At 37.3% G+C, this 26,725-nt stretch overlaps 1 long non-coding RNA gene across 1 annotated transcript in view; it reads left to right on the forward strand.

Moving 5' to 3' along the window:
* Window positions 1-237: 237 nt before the first annotated feature.
* Window positions 238-26,725, forward strand: part of LOC311069195 — an 81,123-nt gene continuing 54,635 nt past the window's right edge. The window contains exons 1-2 of the long non-coding RNA XR_014603496.1: window positions 238-550; window positions 3,045-3,194. This is a non-coding gene — a long non-coding RNA (uncharacterized lncRNA). The remainder of the gene's footprint in view (window positions 551-3,044; window positions 3,195-26,725) is intronic.

Raw genomic sequence — 26,725 nt, forward strand, 5'->3', positions numbered from 1 at the left:
TATTGTTCTGTCAAGTGTGCTTTTTGGGTCATATAAGCCAAAGCCATCTTCACAAAAGCATGAGGCACTGAACAGCGTGTTTAGAAGTCACCATAACACCCTCTGTCACACGAAATGTTAGCATTTCACAGAGCTGGATAGTTAAATAGGAAGTAAAGGGCAAAGACATGTCACTTTCAATCTGAATATGAGGCGTCACGCTGAGTTTCTTGTTTTCTTTTTTTCATCCGCAGTGTTTTCCGTCGCCTTTCCGCCACAAACGGCAAAATGCCAAAGGCCGCAGAGGGAGAGCATTCGGCTCCTGGAGCTTCAGCCGCCCAACCCCTCCGCTCTCCTCCGCTTTTTTATTTATCTGTTCCGCCTTGGTTGTTTAGACCCAATTAAAAGGCTAATTGTGGAGATCAGGGAGGATTGCATTGTTGTAAAAGTACGGAGCGCATGGCTAATTGCCGGAGCAGCTGCCAGTGTTTATGAAAAGCCGGGCGGATCTGCGGTTCTCTCGGAGGATAGCGAGCTCTCGTCCTCCTTCGGATGTGGTAGAGAGAGCCAGGTGAGCGGAGAGCATTCCGGGGCGGGACAGAACTGAAGCTGCAGAAATAATTACCACCACCGAGGGCTTCTCTTTCTCTTATCTTGGGCTCTCGCTCCCCAAAGCAGGCGAAACCTTGAGGATGACACCAAGCATATGTGGCAGAACTCGGCGATATGGAAGGGATCCAGGATACAGATCCTCTGCCAGCTTTTATCTAAATGATCTCACTCTTGTCTGTGCCAGGTGTTTTGGGTGGGAGTATGTGAAATAAGGCACACATCTTTGAGTCACCGCTGAGGCTGTTGTCGAGTGATGCTTTCTCCCATAGCAGATGGGTTTTTCACAAAGTAAACTTTAGGAACGTTGTTCCGCATGGTGGCAGCTTGTTTTGGATGGATGAATACCTTCATGCCGCTTCTCAAAAGCAGAACATGACACCTCTTGAGCCAAGTTTACTCTTTTGACATTGTCATGCTTTTAGCATTACTAAATGCCTTTTAGGTTACACGTTATTTTAAGGTGTCCTTGTTACAGTGTAATTATACATTGTACTGAGTAATGTGAATTAACAATATGTACTTACTATAGGGTTAGGATTAGGGTTGGTTTAGGGTTAGTTGCATGTAATTATGCATAATTACTGATTATACTATAGTAAGTACACAAAACATATGTAACAAGGACTTTTACATTGCAACTTTTTTTGGCATTATGAAAACTGTGACTTTAGAACATTATTTTGACATTACAGCATTCTTGTATGATTATCTGACACTGCATCATTATTATGGCATTTGTTTAGAATAATGATGCTTTATTTTACAGTGTCCTTGTTACATATGTTACATGTACTTACCGTAGTAATAACAGTAAATTATGCATAATTACATGCAACTAACCCTCAACCAAATCCTAATCCTATCCTAACCCTATAGTAAGTACATGTAGTTCCTTAATATTACTCAGTACTTAAATATATAATTACACTGTAACAATGACACCTTAAAATAAAGTATAACCTGAAAATATTTTACTATTGCGACATTTTGGCGTTACAACATTATTTTAAGAATTCTTAACATTACACTATTTTGTCATTACAACCTTTTTGTGCAACTTTCTTGGTATTCAATACTTTTTGGTATTACAGCATTTTTTTCGACATTCTTTGACATGGCAACATTTGGCATTACAAGTTTTTTGGATTTTTGACATTATATAATTCTTCTGGGTTCTGGCATTATGACATTTATCTGACAAAAAAAAAAACATTATTGTGAATTGAGAATGTATATTATTTTACTATTGCGACATGCTTTCGACATTAACACATCATTTAAAAGTTTGCACGATTCTTGACATTACAAAACGTTGTCATTAAACATTGTTGTTTAACTTTTTATCAATATTTTTTTGGTATTACAACAGTCTTTTGACATTACAGTATGTTTGACATTATTTTAGCATTACAATTGTTTGGTTATTGCAACATTCTTGGCATTATGCCAACATTTTGATGATTCATATATATATTACATTATTCGTTTGACATTTCAGCATTCTTTTTGACATAACATCAGCAGAAAATCATTAAGGTTAGAAATGGGTGATCCAATTAGAGTGATCAGAGTGAACTGTGGGTAATTAGACAGTTGTGGAGGTCTTCTACGTGCAACATTTTAGTGCACGTAGATCAGACGAGAATCTCTGGCGTGGATCTCAGTCGTGCTTTCAGCTCTTCCGGTATCTCTTCTCTTCTGTCCTCCTCTCACAGTGCTTCCACCCTCTCTCCTCCAAGGGAGGCCCAACCTGCCCGGCTGCCCCATCGCTCCTGCTCTCTCATTAATCTGTCCACAGGAACGTCCGGCTGCGCGGCAGCTTGACTGCTCATTTATTCTGTTTAGAATAGCGACGCCGGTGATAAATGTCCCGCAGAGCGCACATGTGCTAAAATATTCATAAATTGGAACTCTTAATTTGTGAAGGTGGAAAACCAATAAATTTCAGGAGTGGTGACAAGTCATGTTATATTTATATGAATATGCAGGCCATGGGTGAGACATTGAGATTAATACACAGTGTGCTTGCTATTAACCGATTCTAATTGCCTTTTTGCGAAATTAGCATGTCGACTGATGTGTGAGGAAACAATAACGTGTTTAAGGCTTTGATGTGGTTTCCTACAGAAACAGACCCAAATTTGAGAATTGTCGACAGGCATATTAAAGGAAGGAAATCACAATCCCAAATCTGAAATCAAGCCCCTCTGATTAAAGACAATGTGCACAGCTGTTTTACATCACTTCCATTTTCTTTTGTTCTTTGAACAACCCTTTAGGATTATGAAGCATTATTATTTTTCAATAAATCCAGCCATTTTTCTCTGTCGAGCAAACAGATGGCAATGAAAGCAGCTCACTTTTAAAGTTACTCTTACTATTGCACATCCTAAAGTCTACATTGTTCTGTTTTGCCAACGAAACTTTCGTCACTATGTGTGGATTCCTTGCAGGTGAGCACAGGGTGGCAGCTGCTTCCTGCAGTGTTTTCCTGCTCAGGTCAGTCTCTCCTGGGAAAGCAATGACAAAAACTAGGCCAGATGGTGCAGGAGAGCGAGGCAGAGTGGGCTGCTCTCAACCCGACCAACTGCACTGCATTCAAGGTGAGTGAAAACGGTCTCTACAGAAAAAAAAAAAAAAAAAAAAAACATTTCTTTAATATCTCAGTCATTACTCATAGACAGCATTGTGGTTAAACTACTTAAATAAAACTATTTAATTTAGACCATTTTTAGTTTACCTTTTTTTTTTTTTTTATGTGCTTACTATTTATTCTGTTCAAGTAATTCTTCCAAAGCAGCACAGTTGTATTGTATGTCAGTAATTGCTTACTGTATTTCTATGTTTAATTTTGTTTTTAGGAGAAACAAAATTTATGCTTGAATGAAGAGCAAACTTTGAGCAATAGACCTTAGTCATCATATATGAATTTTTATCTAAAAGTCTTTAGAATGGCATGCATTGTATAAATGTCCTAGATCACACATCATTTTCTAAACTGTTCCATGGAGTTTTTGTCACCTAACAGTAAATCAGAACAACATCCACCTACTAACGCCATACACTGTAAAAAAAATTCCGTAGTTTTTACGGAAAAAAACTGGCAGCTGGGGTTACCAGAACAATTCCGTAAAATATACAACAAAACAGTAATTGCTTTTACCGAATAACATGTACATTTTACAGTTTAAACCAGCATATAACACACTGGAGTTCTGTTATATTTACTGGTTTAAACTGTAAAATGTACGTGCTATTCTGAACAACATGTCAATTTTACAGTATAATCCAGTAAATATAACAGTAAATTTCAGTAATATGATATAAAGTTAATTTACCGTCCTATTGAAGTATTAATATCTGTTTTGTATACTGATAACCACCAATCACAGCAGTGATGAGAGTCACATGATCAATCAAAGCTCATCACAAGCAGTTCTTCCACAAGAAAGTTAATACTAATATAATAAAAGCTGCACAGTGTCATTCACACAAACATTAAACACCATCATGGTAACACATGAAATTTAAAAAATGCAATAAACATTAATTTAACAACATTAAATGTAACATAAACCCCTAATGTACATAACTGATTAGAAAAAACGAAGAAAACTATGAAGAAACAAACATAGTTATTTCAACAAAAATACATCAAATGTGAAGTGTCACAGGGAATTGTGGGAATGTCAATTTATGGTTTTTCACTGTAAATTATACAATGAGTTGTTTTTTCACTTTCAAAAACTGTAAATTTAACGGTATGTTACAGTAAAATTACATTAAATGTACCGTTAGATCTATCACAGTTATTTACCGTATATAGTACAGAAACTTTCTGTTAACCAATTAACAGTTTTTCACTGTAGCATTTTTACAGTCTTTTACCGTTAAAATTACGATCATTTTTTACAGTGTAGCAATGCCCCAGCAACTGCCTAGTAACCACCTAGAAATGACCCAGAACAACAACCTCTTACTAAAACCATAGCAATGCCCCAGCAACTGCCTAGTAACACTCTAGCAACCACTTAGAAATGACCCAGAACAACAACCACCTACTAACACCATAGCAATGCCCCAGCAACTGCCTAGTAACACTCTAGCAACCACTTAGAAACGACCCAGAACAACAACCACCTACTAACACCATAGCAATGCCCCAGCAAATGCCTAGTAACACTCTAGCAACCACCTAGAAACGACCCAGAACAACAACCACCTACTAACACCATAGCAATGCCCCAGCAACTGCCTAGTAACACTCTAGCAGCCACCCCACAACAAACCCAGCACAACTACCTACTAACACCATAGCAATGTCCCAGCAAATAGGCCTAGTAACAGCCTGTCAACCACCTAGCAAACGAACCAGAACAACAACCACCTATTAACACCATAACAATGCCTCAGCCACTACCTAGCAACACCAAAGCAACCGCCTAGAACACCCCATCAGCTGCATAGCAACTCCTAAGCGACCATCCAAAGCACTTTAACAACCACCTTGCAATGCCCCATGCAAACTGTTAGAATATTATAGTCACCAATTAGTAATGTCTTAGCAACGACTAGTGACCTGCTATAAGAAGACTATTATCTAAGACTGATATCTTGTTTTCTTTCCTTTTTCAAGGGAATAATTTTCTTTCATTGTCTTTATTTTGTAAGACTAATTATATTATTTCAAGCAAACAGCACAGCACAACTTATCTCGAATTTCTCTCTCCTCGTCATCTGTAACTTTCTTGTCTGTTCAGGCTTTGATCTAAAATTGGCCTCTGTTGAAGACTTGTGTACAGTAATTTTCATATGGGCTTTGAACATATTGAAAAGGCTCGTAGCTGCTGTCGCTTTTATCCTCCGATTCCTTTTCCCTGGGAAACGACGAGCATATGGCAAACACCCTCACTGGATTCTCAGACAACGGGAGGGACCGTATTCCGATTCCTGCATCCTGTCATCGGCGAATCCCAGGGTGCTACCCGAACCCACCCTCCCTCGCACATGCACAAACACACCGTCTCCTCTAGACTTTGAAATGCGCTCTGCACTTGTCTGACATCCTTAAACTGGAACACAATGCTCCAATCCCTCTATAATTTTGGCTTATTTTTTACCTGAATTTACTTAAATCACCTGCTTTCGACTGTGCTTAATTTGTCAAGTTAAAACAATTAACATTAATCCCAAGATTATTAACAAACAAATTAAATGTTAGTCATTTTTTGAAAATCTTCTGAAATCTCATTTGCATCCATGTTCAAATTGAAAAATAACACTCTGAGGTGTCGCACCATGTATTATGTCACTGACAACTCTGTTAGTTCTTGCATGTACCTTTTTGGAGCTTGACAGATGTGGTCGGAACATAAAAGTGCTTAAAATAGAATAGAAATACGGGTTTAGAATTATGTGAATGTGTAACTAACATATTTTCTTTATTGAGTGAATTAAGTTTTATGTAAGCTGGCTAGACCCCTGAATAGGGGAAAAAAATGGATGATCCTTTTTCATTAATCCTACATGTATCCTTGAAGCTTTGTTTGTTAATGCAGGGGAATTAAGGCACAGTAATAATGATCAACATGTCCTTCAATTGATAAATGAGCACACTTGATTTGAGAGCCACTTGACACCATTGTCACCTGAGAAGGAGTGAGAACACGTATAAAAGCCATCAGAGCCTCGTAAAATAACAGATTTGACAAACTCAGCATTTGTTGGGAGGCGGTCAATGTAATTTATTATCTTAATTGGAGTATCTCCTTTTTTTCTCTTGTAATTAATGTCAAGAATGTCTCCTTAATATAGGGCAATCACAGTAATTGGTATTGCTTAAAGAAGGAGAAAGATCAAAGCTTAATTTGCTCAAGTGAGAACACTGAATCGCTGAACTCTTTCAATTTAATTGGCCAACTTGTGTTTGTGTTTACTATTAGTGGTGTTTGCAAAGGCAAATATCATTGTAAGTATTGTTCAGGGGCACAAATACCCATTTGTCGACGAGTATACAGCATCTCCACCAATCAATTTAAAGAAAACCCTATTTGAGAGGTGTGCTATTAATTTGCAAAACAATCAAAATTACGGGTTTTGTCAAAAGGTTGATAAAATGGGCACAAGAATCCCATAGACTTACAATGACAAGAGACCTGAGCCAGCGACCAGAATATTTTCATTAATTACATAAATTTACATAAAATACCTCAGCTGAATCAATGCATGAATTGTTAATTAGAACAACTGTGTAATCTATTATTAGAAAAATAAATAAATAATAATAATAAATAAATAATGCACAAAGGTATTGGAGCGCATCCTGATTTTGCAGAGGTCCTGTAGTTCAACAACATATTTTGTTGATCCTGGAATAACATTTCTGCATGTCTGAAAATTTTATCTGAATCATATCCCTACCCCTAAACCTAACCCTACCCACAAGGTATCCCTAAAATCAGAGGGAAATGATAGTTGAATAACACTGATGTAGAAGCACCTTGTACAAACTAAACAATGCTGGGTCAATTATGGACAAACCCAACCGTTGGGTTAAACCAATGGTTAGGTTTGTCCATATTTGACCAAAACATGGGTTGAAACAACCCAACATTTTTTTAGAGTGTAAGCCTAAATTTGACATAAACTGTAAACGTGTCCCTCAAACCTGATTGGTTGATTGGAATGTTGTTTCAGGACCAACAAAGATGTTGATCCAGGAAAATGTTGTACTTGGTGAAATCAGGTTCTGCAGTCTTGGAAATCACCCAGAATTGTGGCGGTGAGATTTGCACAGGTAAGCACCACTCACATTATCGTCAGAAAATTGTGGGTTGTTCCTCTAGAGTTTACATAGGTATTAAGTTAAGTGTCGTTATGCCATTAATAGCAATACGAACTGATCTAATTAAAACGAACATATCTAATCTAATTTTGAATTAAATTAGAGTGAAGATTGCAATGGTGTCCACACGGACGGCATTTGTTTATTGACCGCTTTTTCTGATGTTTTCTACAAGGTCAAACAATTACATCTTCAGTGCAAGCATCATGCATTAAGCATCTCCAAGGATGTGTATCTCGTTCTTTCATCATAAAGAAAATACATGTGGCGCTCAAGCTCAGAAATTTGCAATTACCATAGATTATCACCAACACAGCGGTTTGAAGTAATTATAACAGGTCCCACATCGTCCATATAATCACCTCTCAATTTGAGCCTGTTTAGAGTAGTTTTCTGCAAACATGCATTAAATGGTGCCTGTAGCTCTCCCTTGGAGGCATATCACCGAGCTGGGGAGAACGCTCAGCCAGACTTTTATTACAAATCGCCATGTTGTATGCCATAGTTTCTTTGGATATCATTGTAGGCTTTCAAGCACAGTGGAGGGCAAGAGGATGCCAGCTTTTGTTAATTTATTATTGGCAATTAGCTCAAATTAGTTTTAGAGGATTCAGTAGGAGACAGAATACAATACTGTAAGAAATCTCAATGAAAGTATGTTCATTTTCAAGGAAATAAAGCATGAATAATAAAAGAAAATGTGTCAGTTTTACCATAGCATTCAATTCACACACAGTCTTAAGGTAATGATACACAGGGCAACTTTTTGAGCAATGTTGCTGGGCAATGTTGCCGTCAATGGGCAACCAGATGAGACACAGGGCCCACGACCGATCTAAATGATCCAGATATAAATGTATTGCCCATTTTCAATGGGAAAGTGCCTAAGCAACAATCGCTCGGCAAGATTGTCCAGCAACATTGCTCAAAAAGTTGCCCTGTGTATCATCACCTTTAATCAGCTGTGATGAGCAACATGACATTTAGTTGGTCACTTGGTTTTGATTTCTGTGCTGTCTGGGTACCTCAGCCTCCTGTGAGATTTCATTGGTCCAAAATCATGATCCACTTTGTGGCCTAAACAAGCAAAATGGTTAAAGGGGTACTTCACCTCTGGCAAAATAGGCTTTCGATAAAACTTAATTGGCAGCCTATACAGTAGAAAAGCAAAACATTTTTAAAATCGGTGCTATTCAATTCAAAAAGTAAGCGTTTAGCGGGAGTGAGTTACTTTGGGTTTCCAGTGAAGGATCCAGCACGTGGCTATAAAGGCTGCAAAGAATACGAAATAGAATACGGAGAGACGAAACAACGGGAAATCTGAAAAACCTGTGTTTGTGGTCAACATTTCAAACTGGATGACAACGATCACAGTGTTTTAGGCCAAACGGAGGGGAAAGGCTGACAGAAGCTGCCGTTCCATCAGTTCCATCCAAGCTTGAAGCAAAATGTTGTCGGCTATAATGCTGCTTAAAGAGTCGACATAGTACGATACAATTTTCAATGATAAACCTACCATTTCATTAACTGTTATTTTATGCTGCCTTCACATGCTATCGGAATTATCATAAATATGCTTTCCTAGTTAAAATTTGTACATGAACAAAGTCGTATTTTCCACTGGGATGCTGGGAATAATAATTTAATAATTGATACCCCAAGTTCCTGAGTTGCGCGGGCCATAAACTTCAAACATGGAGGGGAGAACAACTGTTGCTGTGACTGCTATTCTTTATTAGTTTTTTTTTTTTCTTCACAACTGCTACATCGCCTTGTCTTGTTGTTAAAGTAGTGCATATTTACACGTATGAATAATCTGAAGCATATTTTATGTTTTATACACTGCAAAAATAGCCTGTATTTGACTGAAATTCCAGAATCGTCAGCAAGATGATGAGCGTGGTGAATGTTTATTTAATTGTCAGTGAATGAAATGCTAAATATCTGTTTGGCTTTAATACGTTTCCTAAATGAGTCGTGTTCTTTCCGACAACAAAGCGCTTTACTGCGCCGAAGTGGGAAGTAGGAAATTTCAGATAGCACATAAAGGCAGCATTAATAACCCTCTGTCGATCCGACTGCCCGTGGGATACAGAAAATGCTTAAGTTTTCACAAAACTGTAATGTTTTTTTTTATAAAGATTTAATGTTGATAAATATTAACAGTGATTAATTTAAAGTAAAATTTGACATGATGCAATACTGACTAAATTTTAAAGAATATTTTTGTCAAAAAACAATAAGACTAAAACAAAAATATGGAGAAAAAAAAACAAAAAAACACTGCCTGTCATTGTGATCATGGCTGGATAGGACAAAAACTCAGAATGACATCGAAGAGAGAGATTTATTCAGTTGTCACTTAACTGTGTCATGTCTGGTTAGGAAATGGTGCAACTCTATATTAAACATCAAATATATTCTGACTCCCTTTGATTGTGCAACATTTTCACTTTCAGTGTGAACAGACACTTTCCGTTTTGATGGAAACTTGTCACGGCCACATCATGGATGATGATGGAGACGGCCAGTGTTAGTTTTTTGTTGTTGTGTGTGTGTGTTTATAATTCCACACTTGCTGTTATCTTTCCTCTACCCACTCAGAGCAGCTGTTGAGTTATTTATATCTGAAGCCACTGCAAATAGGCTGGTAATTAGAGGCAGGAGCCCTGTTGAACAGACACTCCAATAGCAGGCGGGCTTTGAGAGGGACATGGCCCACAATGCCCCTCTCTCCCAACCCGCACACCATCCCTCTCAGGGCTGGGAACAAGTGGGAGATAAACCAGAACTTGACTTCACTGAATAATTGAAGCCGTTTTTACAAGGGCAACAGCCCGCTATCTGACCTCATAAAGTGAGTACAAGAGACTATCAGAGCCTTGCAGGAAGAGAGGGAGAGGGAATTCAACTCGGCACAAATAACACAATGTTTGCATTTGGTAGACAAGGGACACAATGATGATTGCTTTTTTTTTTTTTTTTTTTTCATGTTATGCTTGAGGGTCATAGTTCTTTTACCACATTATTCTTGGAAAGATTATGTATAATTTATATCATTTGAAAGCATATGCCTTTCTATATGGTCTGTGTGTAAGTTATGAACCATTTTAGAGGCAGAGAATAGATGTAGTTTTCACACAAAGCTTAGCAACTCTAGCATGTTGAGTGAAAAGTCCTGTAGTTTAATGGTTTAGTCTCTTTTTCAAAATAAATAAATACATTTTTTTTTTTTTTTTTTGTGCTGAGGCTGTTTAGGTAACAGCAAAGACTTTATGTATTGAAGGGACTTTGGTAACACCTAACATGGTAAAACACACTGAGGTAAGAATTGCCTTACATGACTAAATAATAAGGTAAATTTAAAATTTTAAACATAAAATTACATTTTATGTCATATTTAGGCAACTTGCCATGCGTTTGAAATAGTGAAAGAACCATGTTATTTATTTTAAGCACATTTTTACAATGGTCTGATTGGGGGAAAAACATTAGGGTCTTTTAGAGTTGTCATTATTCAAAGTAAGTAGTAAATTAAACATTGACTAACAAAATGTTTTTAGTTTAATCTTAAGTGAAACTGCTGATTTTATATTATAGTTTAGCTTTTTTATGGCAAAATTAAGTTGTTAAAATGAAATGGTAGCATTTTGGCTTATGTCTAAATAAATATATTAATCAAGTATGGGAAGTTATAATAAATCATCTTTTTACTTTATGAATGTTTTTGTCTTATTGGATACACAATATTTTAATATTATTTTTGTGAAAAAATATGAATTTGGCTGTAACAAATTACAGTATTTTTTAATGGCAACTGTGACAACAGTGCCCTGGTTTCCTCTAAATTTGGCATTACTATACCATTGTACAGTAAGTTAGCAACATTATTTATTTAGAATAAAACAACATTACAGTCGATTAAATAGGAGACACTCAAAATTGTCTTCTGTAAAACAGTTTCAGTTGCATTTTCCCTCCTCCTCGAAATGATAGAGGAGAGAGGCGGAAAACTACTCCCATTGTGGGACTCTGGCTCCCAGGTGAGCCCTGATGCTTCATGCTAATTTCCAACTTTCAAAGCTTGTAAACTTTATCTAATTATACACAAGAACACACTACTGCGCCCAGGTTTTGGCAGGTTGCGGCTTTAATTTATGAAAAACAAATCTGAAATATGCAGATGTCTTTTGTTTGAAGCAGATGTTTAGTTCTGTTTGCCAGAATTCAATCAGCGGTCTCGTGGGGGTCCTGCATGTGATACATGTCCAAGGGGCTGTTTGAAGTCTGACGGGGACGCGGTGACACAGCGACTCAGTCACTGAAGTTCACCCCGGCCTGCAATGGCAGCCTGCAGCGGCATTTCGGGTTGCTTTGACATTGCTTTCAAGGAAAAGTTATGGAAATGCAGGCTGATCCAATAACGATGTGATATTTTATCCAGCTGGCTCATTTGTACCAGAGTAAAATGGTGAAGCTCATGTAGTCCTTGAGGCCTCAGATGTAATTCAGATGACCCCTTTTGTCTTCATGTCATTTACGGAGACAAGCTAGTTCTGAGCCTGTCGTAGGATCAGATAGTTTCCATCTTCATATGTGCAGCAAAACTGATGAGGAGAAGTGTCGAGGCAGACGGAAGAAGGATTTATTCCCAATGTAGAGCTTTTTGTGTCTCTGCCACGATGTGTTTACATCAGATGTGTTCCGACAAACACTGTCAGCTGCATTCATTTTTAATTAATGGAGCTCATTAAATGATGGGTTCGAAAAACGCAGCAATTATCATTTATCTTGATATATTATTTACAAGGTCTCATTCTCCTGGATGGGGAGGTAAATGTGTGCCGGGGGAATTCTGGGAGGTTACAGGAGGTTGGAGAACAGGCCGTTGGGATTTTGAAGCACCTGGCATCAGAGAGAGAGAGAGAAAAAAGGGCAGCGTTTGACTTCTAAGCGGAATACCAAGGACCATTGTTCAGAAGCTTGTTGTTTCGCTCCTTAATGAAGCTACATGAGGATATTAATGAGCAGTCTCTTCTAAACCCAGAGCTCATCAATTATTTACCCTTTCTTTACTCTCATCAGTTTGTTTTATTCGTCTGTTTCTTCCATTTGGCTTCTCCATTCATCTCTTCGACGCGTTTCGTCTCTTCAACAGATGGGTGCCGGTCTGAATTTCCGTCTAGCTTTGGTTGTTCTTTCATCTTGGGCCTTTGAGTGTTACCTAGCCTATTGTCAGCGGGACGGCAGAAAAACAAAAAGCTGGAAACGCAATATGACAGATTCACGCTTTTATTGGATGTTCATTGGAAGAGCAAAGCTGGGCATGCAGAGAGATTTATAATGTTGAAGTTTCACTTTTATGTTGGAAATGTTAGTCGTCGTGTCTCTGCTGAGATGAAGATAGAAATCATTACTCAACATCTAAAAATGTTGTCACCTCTATGTTGTTCCAAACCCGTATTAGTTTCTTTTTACAGTAAAATCTGCTTTACTATGTGCACATAACATTTACACGTAGCTTGAAAAGTGAAACGTCCAATATGGATGTATCGACAACATGTAAAAGTGTTTATGTATGCACAGCTTTAGAATTTTTTATGCATACTTTATATTATATTTATATTATAAGGTGCATTTTACAATTCTGTAGATATGTTTGAGTCCCTAACCCTTACACTCTTAAATGGAAAGGTTCTTTATTGCATCCATGGAACCTTTCTATTGTACAAAATGTTTGTTTTTGTTTTTGTGTTTTATGGAGGAAACAGTTTCTTCTGTCTTTACACTTAGAAAAAAAAGACAAAAAAAGAAGGTTATTTTAAGAACTGATCAATGAAAGGTTCTTTGGGGAACCCAAAATGGATCTTTTAAGGCATGCCGCTGTGAAAACACCCTTTTGGAACCTTTATTTTTAGGAGTGTACCCTAAACCTTACCTCTTCTCAACAATATAAAACATTTAATAGACATTTAAACCAGATAAATACATTAAATAAACGTGATTATTCATCTTGAACCTTAAAGCACTCATAAACAATTGTTTATAACAATGTTGTTAGAAAGCAAAATTCAAACATTTTAGATGCTTTCAATAGATTAATTATGCATGTTTCAGTATCTATGCAAATATTTAGTTCTGCTATAACTAAAAAAAAAAGAAGAATTTGCAGTTGTATTTTGTAATACGTTGTGATTGGTCATGTGATGCATGAGATCCAATGGCGCTTGGTTTCAGTGATGTCATCCAAAACCGCCATTTTGTATCTGAACATAAGCACAAATGACTGGAGGATTATCAGTGGGTAAAATGTTTCAAACACTTCCCCAGTTTTCTATTGTTTGGAAAAATAGATCGCAATTCGGTTTGGCACTGCTGATGCTGCACTTACGCATAAAAAGGAAACAGAATTGCAACTTGCCGTTTGAATATCAATCTAGTCTTTCAAATGAGGTGATCTATATTTCACAATAAGAGTCAATCTGACGACAGAAGGATCCTTCATCATAGTTTGTATATGTATCTTTAAGGTTTTCTCGTGTTTATTGTTCATGGAACTTTTTTGTGGACTCATATATGCGACCCTTGATGTCAGCCTCATTATATAACAGCTGCACATCAGTCATAACACTGTCATTGCCATGGCATTGCAATTAACTCCCTCAATATTGTCTTCTCTCGCCCCCAGACTTCAGCTATAAGTAGATTTTGTCCCTGTCCCTGCTTTCCCAAACCATGTCTTGGCTTGGAACTTTCCCCCTTTTGTGGATTCATGACAGATGCCTAATTGAATGATGAATGTTCCTTTATTACGCTGTAATTGAAGTGCCACATCTGTGATTGGTTGTGGGGGCTGCGACCCATCTTTGATTGGTCGGGGTTCCATGTGGCTGGCAGCTACGGCCCACTATCCATCTGTCTGCACATCCTCAGACCTTATTCTCACCTCACAGATCCATCGGATGGGTGGGGGCTACTCAGCGAATCATAATAAATTATGCAAACGAGGCCTTCAGCTGACAATAAGAACTCCGAGGTTTTGTTCGGGGGCCTGCTCGTCTCATCTTGACCCAGGCCTGTCTGATGCGGCCCTGTCCTGTTCTCCTACTCTTCTTCTACTCGCCTGCCTGACCTGACAAGCTTGCGATGAAGATTAATGACCCCACCCTGACTGACAGCGGCGGGAATTGAAGGGCAAAGGAGGTCGTTTATCATCCGGTGACAGGTGCCATTCAGTCCCGCAGCCGGCCCGGCTACCGAACACATGCGTTTTCTTTTCTGTTTTGTTTCTCCTTTCCTTAATCCCACCCCTCACCCCCAACCCCCGCTCTCCTACTTCAATGCAAGCTGAAGGCAATGCCTTAATAACTCACCCAGATTTAAAACTCATTCTTTGGAGCGAGCCTGACACGAAAATAAGAAAATCAATCCTGCACGTGTGCCGGGCCGCTACTTGCTGACTCTGAGGCACTCAGCTTTAATTTGGATCGGGAAGCTAAGGGCCAGCGCAGGAAGACATTTACAAAGCATCATCCATTATAATTTACCAATAACGCCAACTTTGGGGATCATTACTGCCCGAGCATTAATGATTCATTCTTTCATCTGCAGAGTTGTTCCCTCTGGGCTCCACTCTTAGCAAGTGAGGAATGCTTCTTGGAAATGCACCTCGCACATATCAGCTCTGTTTGAGCCGACTCTCCTTGTTCAAGATGTCTTATGCATTACTAGCAGTACATTGGACATAAAGTGGTGACTAGACATGTGCCAATATACTGTAATATGACAACATCACGATTATTAACTTGCACAGTGTTCTAATCATGGGCACTCCAAAATACTGTGAATAAATATTACAAATGAGCCTTTTTAAGAATGCATTTTAAGAATACTTTTCCAACAACTGGTTAAAATGTGAACAACCTCAACATGCATGAGAAACATCGTGGAACAAGTGAAGGATACGTGATGAATGGAAAATGCACATTAACTCTCTCACAAGATGGCACTAATGGAAGAGCAGAAACGCAGCCGTTACCCCGGTAATCCCTGTAAACAATGTAGCTGCGAAACAACTTGTTTCCGAACAGTATTTAAATATTTCAAACTAATATTTGTATCTGCAATGGTGTTCATCACAGCACCAAATTAAAGACTTAATAAGCTTTTTGTTTTCAGACATAAACATGTTTTACATTTTAATCTGGACTAAACCATCCTGTCCTAGCTGATAGCAACATGTTGCACAGACTGATGATGAAGAATATCATTCCAAAAACACGTTTTAATGATAATCCAAAGGGTACAATAATAACAAAAGGTAGCAGCAAACACTCTTGACTCAAACAAGACCAGACACTGAACACAGTATAAGGAGGAACTTAAGTACTGACACAAACAAGGTAAATTAATGACACTCAGGTGAAAACAACGAATTAATCATGTGCATAACCAAAGGCGTGGCAGGAAATTCACACAAAGGAACCCATGTGACTGATGAAAACAAACTAAATGTCCATGAAAACGAGACTAACAAACACAACTGACATGTGGTGACACTAGCCTAGACATTGATTGAAAAATTCATTATTATTGTTGCAACACTTTACAATAAGGCTACAAAAATTACTAATCTTAATGTTAATGGCAAAATTTACTGATACATTATTAAATTCAAAAATAACTGTATTATTTAATGGACCTGAACAAACATGAACAAGCAATGATCAGTGGATTTTTTTTTTATTTATTTTTTTTTTACTAATGTTAACAAAGAATAATAACTTCTGCAGCAAATGTAGCTTATTAGTTAATGGTGTGATAGGTGATTCTCAACAGAAAGTCTCATATCCTGATAGCAATCACTGTGTTAAGTGGTCTAAATGTATTTTTTTATAAATATATATATATCATCTGTGGAAGGTGTAGGACCATAAAATGTTTGTTCAAACATTGCATTCGGTCCGAATGAAATGATAGCATATGTGTTCCCTGTCAGTCAATGTGTGTTTGCACACCACTGCGCAGCCTGTTCACGCAGACATCTCACGTCATCAGCGCGTTTCACGCAGACAGAGCGAGAGTGGCAGGCAAACAGCAACAACCTAACAAACTTTCCTTCTGAACTGACAACAAGTGGCAAGTATATTTCAGGTTCTGTGTACCACTGACTTTGCCCTATGCAGAATCAGTGAGATTCGACTGTCGGTTCGGAAAATCATGGGTGATTTGTATCAATTCGAATGACCTCATTCATACGCTTTCATATGATCTGCTCAAACCTCACTGACAGTTTAGAGATGGGCTTTCATCTACTTCAAAAAAAAGTATATTTCTGTACAAATCACATTGTGCTTATTCATACAAAATCACTACTTTGTAAAATAGTAATGTTTTCTCATGAAGTTTGGCTGGTAATGACATGTTCAGTGCACCTTGAAAGCATGTGAGTGTACACATCTCAATCATAAGTTTTAAAATATGACCTTATAAAAACTGACCTTGACGTACAGTCCTGAAGGTCTGCAAGGGTTATATTGTTATACATAGGTTATATACATGTTTTTTTACATCACATTTTTTTCAGTCAAGGTGACTGTAGGAACATTCAGATAACGCCTACAAATGAGTTTTATTTTTAACAAGTTCAGTGTCGATTTTCAATCTTGGTCTTGACTCAGGTGATACACTGATTTTATTTTGGACATGCACTTTTCTCTGGTATCATTTAGACATCCACTATATTTCTCTGTGGGAGTCTTCTCCTGTAGCTTTATCTTCGATATTCCGTCACGGGCTAATCAATCTCTGACACATTAGCACTGAGCTGAATTAATGAAGTCACTGTTGCATTCTATCATTTAGCTCCAACCAATAAAGCAAAGAGAGTGTGTCTTTACCTGTCCCACAATGCTCCGGCAATTCTGAATTATTTTATGCACAAGGTTTATTAGTTAATGGAGCTTAATAATTCATGAACGATTAATGCAATCTTACCCAGTAATTAGCATTGTGTTTGAGAAATATGGGTATGTATCTTCATTAAGTATCACAGATAGTCTTTTCATCTTAATTACGGCCTCTCGTTGTCATTTTTCACTTTCTTATTATTCGTTTTTTTGTTTCTAGATACACAAATGGCTAGCACTGAGAAATGTGCTCATTACGGATAGCTCAGAATCTGAAGCGAAATGTTATTTGAAGGTGTAAAGAATGACTCTGGAGAACGCTCTGAAACCGGCTCTAGCTGCATGCTTGCAGCAGCACTTAACATGATTAAGAATCAAGCCGCAATTCGTATTTTTGGTCTAATATAAATAAATCGTATAATGAAGCCATAAAAGTGCCTCCATTATTTCAGCAGGGGCACGGGATTAATTATCAGCGAAAGCTCCATTGATTGAAGGATCCTGCCGAGGTATTTAGTGTAAACCTCCAGACTACATTAAAGAGTCTGCGGTCGTCATTGAGATATGTGATCCTTTGCTTCCGGCAGGTATTTAAGTGAAAAAGAGGTTAAAGTTGGGATTGACTTGGCAAATGTTCAGTTTTGCTCTATTAAGTCTAATACTCAAAGCCACATGGAGTTGTATGTTTGCTGAGGATTAATTAGTTTCTACACAGTAACACAGTTACCAGTAGCTTCCCTTACCAAAAAAAATACTGTGGCGTACCGTAGTACAGTGATGGTTCTGGAATGCAATGGACATTAATTTTAACTTCATTTACCATGTATGAAATACAAATACTATCATGCTATTATTATTATTATTAATATTTAATTCTGTTAACGATACACATTCAAACAATATTTTGAAATCATCATGATACCATGTGCGTGTGTGGCTATTTATATAGTGAAACAAACAGTATGTGTGTGTGTGGTCCAGCTACATTATAGGGACAAAATGTCCCCGCAAATATGGCAATATCCAAAATCCTTGTCCTTGTGAGGACATGTTGTGGTCCCCAAGAGGAAAACAGCTTATAATGCATACTAAGTGATGTTTTTTGAACATGTAAAAATGCAGAAAGTTTTGTGTGATGGGTAGGTTTAGGGGTAGGGTTGGTGTAAGGGGACAGAATATACAGTTTGTACAGTATAAAAATCATTATGCCTATGGAAAGTTGTGGGGACCAAAAGCCCCATGAAATATAGTAATACCAGTCATTTTTGACCTTGTGGGGACATTTATTTTTGGTCCCCATGAGGAAAACGGCTTATAAATCATACAAAATTATGTTTTTTGAAAATGTAAAAATGCAGGAAGTTTTGTGTGATGGGTAGGGTTAGGGTTGGTGGATAGAATATACAGTTTGTACAGTATAAAAATCATTATGTCTATATGGAACGTCCCCATTAAACACAGAAACCCAAGGTTTATGGGTAAACTATTGGTTAAATCAGGTAGAAATAGCTCTTTAAGATAACAGTTGCAGGTTAACACTTTTTACAGTGTATTCTTAAGTCCACCATAAGCTGTGTCCAGTTGTTTATAATTATAAATTACTCTTATATTTTTTTCATACTTCATGGTGAAGCAAGAGGCTTGCAAATTTAGCAGTATGATATCATTGTTGTTTGCAAAAGTTGTCTGCAATTGGACAGACAAGCAGATTAGCCCCACCCTAAACAGACGCCATTGGTCGAGTCAGCTTTGCTTCGTCACAGTATTTGACAGGTTTATACAGTTGGAATACAGTTTTAAGTATTATAGTAAAATAAAAAGAAACACAAACATTTCCTTCATCTGTTTTGTGTAGTTAGTATAGTCATGGCAGTCACATCTTCACCTTTATCTTCAGCCAGCTCTCTCTTCTCCCCGCCGAGCCTCAAGGGCATGTGTGTGTCATAATAGCCGCATCGCTCCTTACGCCGGGATTCATAGGCCCTCTTTTTCCAGTTGTATTATCTTAATTGTCCTGGCAAGTATGTTCGGTGGTTATATTACCAATTTATTGCCCCTCTTGCCACCCCATTAATCCAGCCGTTAAAATACTGTAACCATTGGGTCTGCATAAAGCTGTCCCTGTGTTGCCAGTGGCTGTGTAAATGCCATTGACTGAGTTGGAGAGTTATTTTTTGCTCTTCCTGGTCTGGCTGGTTCTCTACTTTTGCACAATTGTAGCCATTACTCTAGGCTTGACATTATATCTTCTTGTAGCTTCTGATCTTTTTATTGGCCACTGTCAATATTGAGTGTCATCGGTCCCATATAACCAAACAATCTCAAACGACATCTTTTATATCGTAGTTGTTTCTACACTGCAGTGAGAGGCAATGGAGACTTTTGCTTAACGTGAACGCACTGTTCACAACCATTCTGACCCATGATGCCATTCATTCCTTCATTCATTTGCTCGTTTATTCAGCCATTAATGAAACTCATTCATTCATTCATTAATTCATTCATTCATTCATTCATTCATTCATTCATTCATTCATTAAACCCATAAAATAATTAATTAATTCATAAAACTCATACAACTCATAATATCATTCATTCATTCATTCATTCATAAAACCCATAAAATTATGAATTCATTAATTCATTCCTTCATTCATTTGCTCGTTTATTCATCCATTAATGAAACCCATTCATTCATTCATTCATTCATTCATTCATTCATTCATTCATTCATAAAACCCATACAATAATCCATTAATTAATTCATTCATTCATTCATTCATTCATTCATTCATTCATTCATTCATTCATTCATTCATTCATTCAAAAAACCCATCATGTCATTCATTCATTCCTTCATTAATTTGCTCATTTATTCATGCATTGATAAAAAATAATTCATTTATTCATCCATCCATTCATTCATTCATAAAACCCATATTGCCATTCATTCATAACATGCAATGGTGAAATGTTCACAAAATGATCAGGAATGTGATGAATTAAAAAAGTAAATAGGGTCTGTTTTTTTATGTTAACTGGCATTCTCTTGTCTCTCTGAGAAATATTTCATATTTATGTCCTCTAGAATTTTTGAAGAGTCTGAAATTGTGGCCGTTGTTTTTGTTTTGTTTTTTTATTGCAATCAAAAGTCAAATATTTCTCATCAAATTCCACTAATGCTATGCTGTACACATTTATTTACTAGCTCTCTATTCATAAATTCATTATGTTTCTATTTTTATTGCAATAAAAGTGATCTGAAAACTCCATTAAGCCTTCTGAGCTAAGAAAGAGCAACCTCTCTGCAATAAAATTAGATTTTCATATTAGTTCTCTATAGTTTTTCACTAACTGCACGCTATGTTTTGTTATGGCTTTCAAGGTAATGTAAAAATTAAAAGTAGACTTTTTTTCACATAAAGAATGTGCCATTGAAAAGTTACGCTATTGCAAGTGTCTAGATAAAATATTGTTAGCCATTAATGCATCAATCTGCCAGAAGAAGCAAGCTGCCAAGGCTGGGTGAAATGTAAATGGATCTGTTCTCTCTGGCTCGGTGTGTGTGGATGTGCGTGCATGGATTATGTTCTTCTGAGGAAATGCTTGCAGTTATGTCACATGAAGAAATTAGCGCTGGTGCCATCAGTGCCAGATCTGTGCTAGAGCTCTATGTAATGCTAACAGGCTAACGGCATGGGGGTGATGTCATATGTCAGAGGTTAAAGGTTTAACACTGATCCTGTTACAGACTTTGGCAGCGAGCCTTTATGTACCACATCTGATCTGATGACTAAGAGAGCACTTGCTAAACGCCTGATCTCCCTCACCTGCTCATACCAATAAATACTGCTAAATAACAGCTATGATATCATATTTGCTGACATTGTTACCTTTAAGAGGATAAGACATCATTTTCTGTGCACTGCAGCATCATTTAATCACTCAGTTCATGTGATCTAGCCTCTAGAGAGATGGCCATGCGTCAAGACATACAGTCATTTAAAGATGACAAGACTCAACAAAGAGTTTCTCATGCTGTAATGGCACTATACCGTGGTATGACACAGGTAAAACAGATTTCTTTTTTTTCTAATTTATTTTTTTATTTTTATTTTGTCTTTTAAATTTTACACCACTCATCTTTTAATTAAACTGCAACACAGAATCGTTGAAATAATTGTAAAAAAAAAAAAACCTGTGATTTTCAGCTTCATTACTCCAGTCTTCAGTGTCACATGATACTTCAGAAATCATTCTAATATGATGATTTGGTGCTCAGTTTTTATTAATTATTATTGGTGCTCAATTATTAATAATGGCTCTTTGGTTCAGTTTTTGTTGCTTTGTGTGTGTGTGTGTGTGTGTGTGTGTGTGTTTAAACTGTGGTATTTCTTTCCCCCCAGGATTCTTTGATGATCAGAAAGAACAGCATTTATTTGAAAATTTTTGTAACATTATAGACCTTATGCCACTTTTGATCAATGTTTGATCAGTCAGTCCTTGCTGAACAAAGCATTTATTTCTTTGAAGTGTATCATGATTTCCACAAAAATATTAAGTAGCAAAAACTCTTTTCAACATTGATAATACTAAGAAATGTTTCTTGAGCAGCAAATCAGTATATTAGAATGATTTCTGAAGGATCATGTGACACTGAAGCTTTTTCTAAATTACATTTTAAAATATATTCACATAGAAAATAGTTATTTTAAATTGTAGTTATATTTCACTATTTTACTGTTTTCTTGATCAAATAAATGCAGCCTTGGTGAGCAGAAAATGTTTCTTTCAAAAACATTAAAAAAAAATCTTATTTATTCCAAACTTTTCACCTAAGAACTGATAAAATGTGCACCTTGGATAAAAGTGTCTGCCAAATGCATATATATACAAAAATAAAAAATAAAAACATTGTTCAACCTAGAAAAAGAGAAATTCCATTTTGTCTATACACTATAATAATAATAAAAAAAAAAATCTTTATAGAAGAGCTGACCTGTTTAATATTAGACTTATACTGGGCTTATTTTCTTCCATTTCTTCCACTCTTATGTTTGTACAGATCCACCTTTTATGTTAATGTAACATTCATTAAATGTAATTGAATTGGAGAGCCAAGAAAAGTGGCATTACCTGCTCTTGAAAACCTAAAGGTCTGTGCGTTCGAGAGGTGCTGTGCTGATTGCCTGAACACTGTCATGGCTGCATTGCCACTACCAGTGTGTGTGAGTGTGTGTGTGCGCTGAGAGAGTGTGTGTGCATGTGTGTTTGGTTTTATCTCCCCATTTTAGCTGCCTCTCATGGAAAGTCTCGCACACAATAATTGCCTGACCTTTACAGCAGTGGCATTGTCTCATTAAGGCTGATGGATAATGATAGCACCTCTGCCGAACGTGAACCTCGCTGATAATGAAACAACAGAGCAGCCCCGCCGCTCCATCTGGGGTCGTCAGATCATCGGCATGTTCCCCGTCCTCTCCTCTCATACGAGCCCCCCCGCACACACACACACACACACGTTCACAGCGCTCGCAGACAAACACCACAGCTCATGCTTTTTTTCAATTCTCATCATTCCCCTCCATCCCAGAATTCAGTGCTGAGATGATCCATGGAGGTTATCAGAGGAGAGCGCTGTTGGCCGCAATGACCACAGCTCCATTCACCGCGTTCCCAGGCTGAAGTAAACAGACAGTGGACACACACTCTCTTTAAAGCAGTGTGCTAGAGGGGCCTGTGCTTTAGGGTAGCCCAGGGCAGATTGGAGGGTCGTGGGGTCAGACGTTTTAGCCCAGGGTGTTACAGAACCAGCAGGGGGTGCTGACACTCTGGGAACCATGTTCTGCTCAATTCTACCTTCTTTTGCTCTTTCCCACTCTCTTCCTCTTTCCCACTCTCCTTCTTTCAATCCTTTCCCTTGCCGTGTCTGTCAATGGCCGTATGTTTGAGTAGCGAGAATAAAAATTGAGCTCGCCGAAAGAGATGCGGAGAGAGGCTAACGCTAACATCTCTGCACAGAAAATTCACATTCGACAGATATTTCAGATATTTCTTTATATATTTCTGATATAAAAGATAGTTTTAATTTTTTAGACTCGTATTGTGAAAGGCTTGCTGTTTACTTGTTTGTCCCCCAACAAATATGTGTGCAAGGAATAATGCATTGCAAATTAAATTCAGAACGGGTTTTTGAATGGTAATTATGATAATAGACACTAATATACAAATGCAGTGCATACATGAATAAATAAACACAATACATTCACTATGTTATTAATTTTAGTATATTTGCAAAGTGCACACAAATCTGATTTGATTTAGACAAATAGCAAAATGTTTAAAGGAGTATGACATTGGTTATTTTTATTATATTTGAAATCAACTGCCACAAATACAGTATAGTCTGAGCCAACATATATAATCTAAACAATAGTTTGTTTATAATAAGCACATTTTGTTTTTATTTAATTATGTGAGTTTAGCATTTTTATAGTTTCTGTATATTTTTATTTGAATTGTAAGAAATAAAATAGTGAAAAACATTCATAAAATGTAAATACCTTTATATTTCATATTACTGCTACTAAATCTTTTATGGGCCATGTCATATAAACAATATATTACGTTATTTTGTTTATAATTATGCTTGTGTGAATTTACCATTTGTTAAATTTGCATTTTAACACATACATTCGTGAAATCAGATCACAACATTTAAGTAATTGTAATTTTATTGCCTGATTTTAATCTTCAATTTTTTTTCTATAGATAAGCATTTTATACAATGTATCATGATAAATTTGTTTTAGTCCAGCCACATACATATGCATTTAAATACAGTACATGAACTGTAAATGGCATGCGTGTATAGTGAAAATGTATTCCAGTGTTGTGTGTGTGAGAGTTTGCCGGGCCGTTTGTAAGGATGGCTGGAGTAGATGGGCTCTGTGATTCTGCTGAAGCCTCAGGGCCCCCACCTCGGGGACGGGTCAGAAGTTCAGATCCCTCGTCTGCTGTTCACACAGGAACAGCAGACCCATAACCACACACACACACACACACACACACACACATTGGAGCCAACACAGAAATATCATAAATAGAGCTTGCTTTTCAAAATGGTCTCACAGACACAGAGCAGTGAAAATAATAATAATAATAAGCTCTATTCAATCCCTCACAAATTCACAGACTATAAATTAACACGTAATAATGTTTAAAGCACATTGTGAGCTTAAACCTTTACAAGACAAGTCAAAAATGAAATCTCTTTTGCATCTTGCCTTAGTCTCCTAGATGTCAATAATATATGTATCATTTGCATCTGTTTTAATTTCTCCAAAGGTATTTTAGGTCAAGACAAAGGAGATTTTTAAATGAAACATCAGTAAATCTCCTGCAAGAGCAACCAACAAACAATTAAATTTTCCTCTAGGTTGTCTGTTTTGCAAATGCATTTGTTTGCAAACAGCCACAATAGTTCACGATGGCAGTGCAAGTTTAAAGTTTGAATACACAGTCGACAAAAACCTCAGCTCTCACTGGGTCGTTGGTCTTGTTTGCATTGCAGATCATTTCCAATTTATTTCGACATGTACCGCACGTTCATCATCGCAGGGCTGTCACTGTACTGTTTTTAAATACCTTCATCCCCCAGAGCAATACATGTAAAGCATGTCAAAACGAGTGTATATGTGTTCAGCTTCTCCAGAGATACATCAAGAGGAGGAAATGCCATAAAACAGCCCTTTCAAACAGTTTCATCTGACTCAAACAAGGCACCCACAAAGTGCTTATGGCATAAGTGCTGTCAACAGCAGCAAACAAGCACCCCACTCTTATTTACTCACTGTTTAAGATCATAAAAGGAGGATTCAGATCAATAATCCCTCCTTGGTAATCTTGCATTTGATCATTGTGCCAGAAAGTGCCCTTGTTGCCCCTCAACGGCCGTGGTTTCCTATGTAACAAAACATATAAACATTCACTCACAACATTTGCGCTAACGCTAATTGACTGAGGGGCTGCCCGGTTTACCAAACTGTTAAAATCACATTTTTAAGAACAAGTTCATTTGTAACTTCACACACACATGCGTTCAGAGACATTTCTCAAATGCTGTGAGGATTTGAAAGGCTTTCGATCATTCCCAGCCCTGTGCAGCAGCCATCTTGTGCTCAGGCGGAGCTCTCCCAAGGGCTGGAATGATCCCAGTGCTACAAGGCTCTCTTTCATGGAGCTGGTCGGCTAGAGAGGAGTACATCCCCTGTGACGGCAAGCTGGCTCCAGCCAGGCGCACAGAGGAGCGGGTGTCAGACCTAAATGTATTTTTCAAACTCAGACGAGACACAAATGGCTTGGTTAGCTTCCCAGTCATTTTTTCTTAACACGTGTCAGTATTGTTTTTGAAACTTTTCATTGTGATGTAGACATAACTGAACACACAACATAGATCAGGGGGATACAATTACAGTTCTTGGAGGTCTAGTCTAAATTTACTTCCTAGTAAAGGTCTGAGGAGTCACACTTAACTGTACAGTATTGTAATATTTTGATGGTTATGTTTCCCACCATTAAAAAAAAAATAATAATAAAGAAACGAACAGTTTAAATTCTTCAGAAAAAAAACCACTTCCTTGTTTAGGTTTGCATGCTTGAGCTTGTGACAGGGCTATGTATTCGTCTGACCAATAGAAGATAGTGGGAGTGGTTGGAAAACCTGTTTGAAAACTTTATTTTTGCAATTCTGATTCGGTCCATAGTGGAGCAGAAATTACACACAGTAAAGGGATAGTTCACCCAAAATTGAAAATTCTGTCATTAATTACTCACTTTCATGTGGTTCCAAAACCGTAAGACTTTCAGCCATCTTCGGAACACAAACATAAAAACATTCATCAACTCACACACATCAGTTGCGGTAAACAGAAGCTCAAGCATGTTTGCTTGATGTGCGAGAACCAATGAGGTTCATTCTCGTGTTACGCAGCTTCTGTTTATGTTCGCTGATGAATGTTTAAATGTGACTAAAAGTCTAAATTCAATCTGGTCATTATATAAAGCGATTGAGTCTCTTCAGAAAATTTGGCCTAAACTGCTCAATTCAAATGGATTAGTTTTACAATCTCTTTATGAACTTGTTGAAGAGTCAAAGTTTCAGTTGCGTAGCTGTCAATGGAGAGTACATAAAGTTCTCAGATTTCATCAAAAAGATCTTCATTTGTGTTCCAAAGATGAACGCAAGTCTTATGGGTTTGGAATGAAATGAGGGCGAGTAATTAATGACAGAATTTTCATTTTTGGGTGAACTGTCCCTTTAAGAATTTTTTTTTTTTTGCAGTGGAAGCAAACCTGGGTCTTGTTATAGCTACACCAGTTG

Source organism: Abramis brama, assembly GCF_963993115.1.
Source record: "Abramis brama genome assembly, chromosome: 19".
Classification (NCBI taxonomy): Eukaryota; Metazoa; Chordata; class Actinopteri; order Cypriniformes; family Leuciscidae; genus Abramis; species Abramis brama.